The sequence below is a fragment of the Acomys russatus genome, chromosome 11, assembly GCF_903995435.1.
Source record: "Acomys russatus chromosome 11, mAcoRus1.1, whole genome shotgun sequence".
Lineage (NCBI taxonomy): Eukaryota > Metazoa > Chordata > Mammalia > Rodentia > Muridae > Acomys > Acomys russatus.
This window is the reverse complement of record NC_067147.1, coordinates 57,830,397-57,836,391: the sequence shown is the minus strand read 5'-3', so window position 1 is coordinate 57,836,391 and position 5,995 is coordinate 57,830,397. Positions and strand designations below refer to the sequence as shown.

Below are 5,995 nucleotides of genomic sequence, written 5' to 3'. Positions count from 1 at the left end.
GGGTCAGACTTGGCAGCAAGTGTCTTTAGACACAGAGCCATCTGGTTGCCCATTTATTTCACTGTAAACTTAACAACTGGTACTCAGCTCCATGGTCAGAAACATGTGAAGAGGGAGCCAAGAGGTGGCTCAGCAGTGGAAGTTGAGTGCTGCTCTGGCAGAAGACCAGAGTGTGGTCCCTAGCACCCACATGGTGGCTCACAGCTCCAGCCCCAGAGACTCACATGTACGCACACACACACACACACACACAGAGACAGAGACAGAGAGAGACAGAGGAGAAAAAGGGATTATGTAAGGCAGCAGTTCAAAACAGTTTGATTTTGGTTTTTGCTTTTTTGTTGTTTTTCTTTTTGGTTTCTTTGAGACAGGATTTCTCTGTGTAGCCTTGGCTGTCCTGAACTCGCTTTGTAGACCAGGCTGGTCCCAAACTCACAGTGATTCACCTGCCTCTGCCTCTCAAGTGCTGGAATTAAAGATGTGCGCGGCCACAACCACCACCACACAGCTTGGAACAGTTTGAATACAGCAATCTTCTGGAGGTTTTCTTTTCTTTTTCTCTTTCTTTCTTTCTTTCTTTCGTTTTTCGAGACAAGGTTTCTCTGTGTAGCCCTGGACTCACTTTGTAGACCAGGCTGGCCTCGAACTCACAGCGATCTGCATCCCTCTGCCTCCCGAGTGCTGAGATTCTCTGGGGGTTTTCATCGTGGATTTTATGGATGTCTGGAGAATAAGCTCTTCCAGGGACAAGCTGCTATGAACTCGGAGAGTGCATAGCCCCGCCCATTTCACAGACAGCTTCTCCTCGTCTTGTTTTTGAGACAGGGTCTCACAATGTAGTAGTAGCCCTGGCTGGCTTGGGACTCACTATGTAGACTAGGCTGGCCTCAAACTCACAGAGATCTGTCTGTCTCTGCCTCTCAACTCCTGGGACGAAAAGCTACTCTGGGCCTCCAAGACTTAGTTTTATAATTTGTTTCTATTTAATCTTACATTTTATCTTTTCCTTTTCGCTGTGCTGAGGATCAGACCTAGAGGCACACATGCTAAGCAAGCACTTTCCCTCCCTGGTCCTTCAAGTTTGAAACGTTTAATTGTATGTATATGTGTTTTTGAGTGTGAGTATACGCGTATGAATGCTGCAGATAGCCCCAAACTCATGTAGAGCAGGCTGGCCTCAAGACTCCCCACGTAGCTGAGGCTGACCTTGATCCTTCTGCCTCCATACCCCAATATATTCCACTTTCTAGGATTGCAGGATTATGCATACATACATACACATACATAATTATTATATCTATTTTTCCTAATTTCCTAATGTGGATAATTAGCAAATGTTAAGTCGCATATTTGCTGGTGGGGATGGTGACAGGAAAGGTCTAGTTCAGTTCACAGTTCTGTGCCAATGTTAATTTCTTAACTTTGGCAAATGCTCCCTAGTTACGCAACTTGCTGATCTTCGAAGAAGTGGGCGAAGGGTTTAAAGCAAATCTCTGCAACTTTTCTATAAATCAAAAAGTTAACTAAGTGCTAATGGTTCAGGCAGGGGGATTGCTATCCTTTCAGGGCTAGCCTGGGACACCTAGTAAGTTTCAAGCCAACCCAATCTGTTAGTATAAGACACTGTCTCAGGCTGGGCGTAGTGGCGCACACTTAATCCCGGCATTCGGGAGGCAGAGGCAGGTGGATCGCTGTGAGTTCAAGGCCAGCCTGGTCTACCAAGCGAGTCCAGGACAGCCAGGGCTAACACAAAGAGACCCTGTCTTGAAAAACAAACAAACAAACAAACAAAAAGTCTGATGGGAGTCGTGGCGCACACCTTTAATTCCAGCAGGTGCAGGTGGATCTCTGTGAGTTTGAGGCCAGCTTGGTCTACAAAGTGAGTCCAGGACAGCCAAGGCTATACAGAGAAACCCTGTGTAGGAAAAAAAAAAAAAAGAGTATGGCGGCACATGCCTTTAATCCCAGCACTTGTGAGGCAGAGGCAGGCGAATCACTGTGAGTTCGAGGCCAGCCTGGTCTACAAAGTGAGTCCAGGACAGCCAAGACTACCCAGAGAAACCCTGTTTTGAAAAACAAAAACCAAAAGAAAGAAAGAAAAGAAAAAAAAAACCCCAAAAGTATTCTCCAAAGAAAGTGTAAACAACACCTCCCGTTATGTATATAATTATATTATATCTCCGTTACAGAGTATATTATTTTCTTAAATTGTTTTTTGTTTTTGTTCTTGCTTTTAAGGTAGTCTTACATGTCTCAGACTGGCCATAGGCTCTCTATGTAGCCTAGGGATTTTTTTTTTCAATTTAAATGCACTTTATTTTTAGACAACCTACAAGACATGTTTTTTTTTTTTTTTTTTTTTTCTTACAAAAACAATGCCTCCCCTCCGAATAAATCACGGTCAAAATAAAAGCTCAAGATGACATCAGTCCCATTTGTCCTATCCTGGTATTGTATGGATGGTAAGCAGCAGCCAGTCACGGTGACGGGTCCAGTTTGTTAACATTTTTCCACCTCTAAGCCATCCTTAAAGAAAATCGTGAAGGGAGTCACACCATCTTCACGGTAGTCCAGGAGGCGAGCAACTATGCCATCTGGGTGCATGATCTCACCAATAAAAAACTGGTAGTTATTGAAATTAGCAAGTATGTGCTTAACTTGCTCTGCAGCCCCAGTCATAAAAGGCTTTACTCTTTCTGGTTTCTGTTCTTCGAGTTTACCTTTGAGTGATTTCATGTAATCTTTGACGAACTTTTTGTAGGCCTCTTTTGTGAAGCTGGTTTCTTGTAACTGACAGTTCATGACAATATCAACCCCGGTGACCACTGTGCTTTCGGTAACCTTTGCCCTCCGGGCCTTCAGCGGAAGCATTTCCACCAATGAGCGAGTCATTGATGTTACCCTCTGTTCTAGTGACCATCTTGCCCTCCACCTCCAGGCACAGCCTGTCCACAATGTCGGAGAACAGCTCGTCATGGCTGATGAGGTCCCAGTAGATGATCATGGTGGCGGCTGGGGACAGCGGCGCTAGCCTGACAGCGCGGAGCGAGCAGGGTGCAGTCCGGAGCGGCGCTGGGGGGGTAGAGGGGAAAGCAGCCTAGGGATTTTGAATGCCTGATCTTTCTGCCTCTATAAAGCCTGAACAGGTGTTGGACCCTCTGGGACTAGAGTTAAAGGTGCATTATCCACCACCGTGTGGTTGCTGGGAACCAGACCCAGGTCCTCTGGAAGAGGAGCCAATGCTCTTATTCCCTGAGCCATCTCTCCAGCCCCTTCTTTGATTTTATTTATTTGTTTATCTTCTTTTATTATTTTACCACAGAAGTTAAAATAGTTCTGCAAGGATTGCGGGACATGGTGGTGCACACCTTTAATCCCATAATCCCAGCACCCAGGAGGCAGAGGCAGGTGGATCCCTGTGAGTGCAAGACCAGCCTGGTCTACAAAGCAACTCCAGGACAACCAAGGATACACAGAGAATCCCTGTCGTGGGGAAAAAATGTCTTGTAAGAAGTTCCACCCTAAAACTAGATATGGTGGCACATGCCAGTAATCCCAGCACTTGGGAGGCAGAGGTACGTGTTGGGGGTGATGATGGGGGGGGGTGACACCAGGAATTCAAGGGTAGCCTGGGCTACACAGTGAGTCCAATGGCAGTGAGTTACATGAGGCCCTGTCGAGACAGGGGATGAGACTATCTTATAGTGAGAGGCTTGAGCCATCCCACTCACCAATTTGATCTCTGAGCATCAAACCTAATGGCTGCCGCCACCCAGAAGACGGGTAGCCACTGCTGCTCAAGGCTGCAGCCGCTGCTGGGAAGGGCTGGGACTGGTCTGTGGCTTCCTGGCCTCTCATTGGTTGGTCAGTGACTTTCATCTCTGGCCAACTTCAGAGAGGACCTTAGGAGCAGCTGCTGCAGCCTGAAGGCAAGACTTGGCAGGCTGCGGCCCCTCAGCTTTGCAAGCCCTGAGGCGGGCACATGATACACGCAGGGCCTGCAGGTGGCCTGGAGGTATTCCTTCCAACACACCTAAGCCCCAGCTGCCCCAAGCTACCCCAGCTGCCCCAAGCTATCCGAGCTGCCTGCAGCCACCTTAAACTGGCCACCGTAAACTGGTTAGTCGCTGCTCCTGTTCTCACAGTAGGTCCCGAGGCTGTCCTGATGTGCAAGCCTCCCCAAGCAGCAGAATGTCCGTCCCTCTCTGTCCTTCAGCCTCCAGAGCCTGCAGGTGGGGAAGGCCAGACAGCAACAGCTCGGCGGTGGCGTTGCCTCACTGAGGGACCTGGGCCAGCCTGGCTAGCACAACGCCTGCAGCCGGCCACCGGCCACCCTCCACCCTCCAGATGTCAGCGGGCCCTGTCCTGACGTGCACCTTCCCCTTCGCTGCCCCGAAGTGCACTTTGTCTCGCTGTGGCCAGATGTGCCGGCTTTGGTGCTAGCCGCCTCTAACGAGGTACATATGTGCAGCCTGGCCTGGGCTGCTGCTACCAAGGAGAAGGGAGGCCCCAGGAGAGAGCTGGCTGCAGCTGGCCACGCGGTGAAGGAGGGAGGAGGAGTGGTTGGGAAAAGGTTCTTGATGGAATCCGAGCTGGAGATATCTCTGCCTAAGGAAGAGCCTGCAGCTGTCCCTCAGCTTTTCCCTAACAACTGCGGCGTTTGCTCGGGCTGTTTCCCTTTCCCCTAATCATAGAAGTTATGAACAGAGATAAAAGACAAATTTAAAAACTCAATTTAAAGGCAAAGGCAGGCGGGTCGTTGTGAGTTCGAGGCCAGCCTGGTCTACAAAGCAAGTCCAGGACAGCTAAGGCTACACAGAGAAACCCTGTCTCGAAACAAACAAACAAAACACTCAATTTAAGCCAGGCCCAGAGACACCCGCTTGCATTGTAATTCCAGTTTAGTGCAATGAGGTGGCTGAGGCAGGAGAATAACAATTTCAGGCCCGGACAATTTTGTGAAGTAAAGGACAGGCAAATTAGCTGAGCTGGACAGGATAGGTGGAAGAAAGGAGTCAAGTCTTGCAAGGTGCTCTCCACACCCCACAGGAGCACAGTGGACCAAGCCCTCTCACAAACATACAAAAAGAGATGCGTTATTAGCCAGGCAGAGTGTCGCACGCCTTTAATCCCGGCACTCGGAAGGCAGAGGCAGGTGGATTGCTGTAAATTCGAGGCCAGCCTGGTCTACAAAATGAGTCTAGGATAGCTGGGGCTATTACATGGAGAAACCCTGCCTTGAAAAACAAACAAAAAAAAATCAACCCAAAAAAAATAAAAATAAAACAGGTATGATACAGCATTCTCGTAAACTTGGCAATCTGGAGTTGAATGCGGGAGGAGCAGAAGTTCAAGGTCATGCTTGGAATACAGGGAAATCACCTTAAAATAAAAACATCTGTAGGCAGGAGGATCTCTGTGAGTTCCCATATGTGTACACAAGCAAACCCAGTTCGGAATAGCTAGACAGCTCGGGAGGATAGGGCACTTGCCACCAAGCCTGACACCCGGGTTCGAGTCTCAGGACTCACGTGGTAGAGGAGAAGCACCTCCTGACACTTGTCCTCTCCCCCTTCTACAGGTAACAGTGACATGCAGGTGTCTATATGTACGCATATACTATATAAAGAAGTAATTAAATTAAGTGCAGTTGTTTGTGTCAATTTGATGAAAACCCAGAGGTACCTAAGAAGAGGGAAATCGTTGTTTTTTGGGGGAGGGTTTCCCCCTTTTGGTTTTCCATACAGGATCTCTCTGTGTAGCCTTTGGCTGTCCTGGACTCACTTTGTAGACCAGGCTGGCCTCCAACTCACAGTGATCCGCCTGCCTCTGCCTCCTGAGTGCTGGGATTAAAGGCATGCGCCACCACCGCCCGCCCGGCATCAGAAGAGGGAAATCTTTATCTTTTTTTCCCGTTTTTTCTGTGCATTGGTTTTCGCCGGTATGTATGTCTGTGTGAGGGTGTTGGGTCCTCTGGCACTGGAGTTAGAGACAG

The 5,995-nt window shown here is 48.6% G+C and overlaps 1 pseudogene; it reads right to left on the bottom strand.

Moving 5' to 3' along the window:
* Positions 1–2,369: 2,369 nt before the first annotated feature.
* Positions 2,370–3,060, bottom strand: LOC127195216 (translationally-controlled tumor protein-like; annotated as a pseudogene).
* Positions 3,061–5,995: the final 2,935 nt, after the last annotated feature.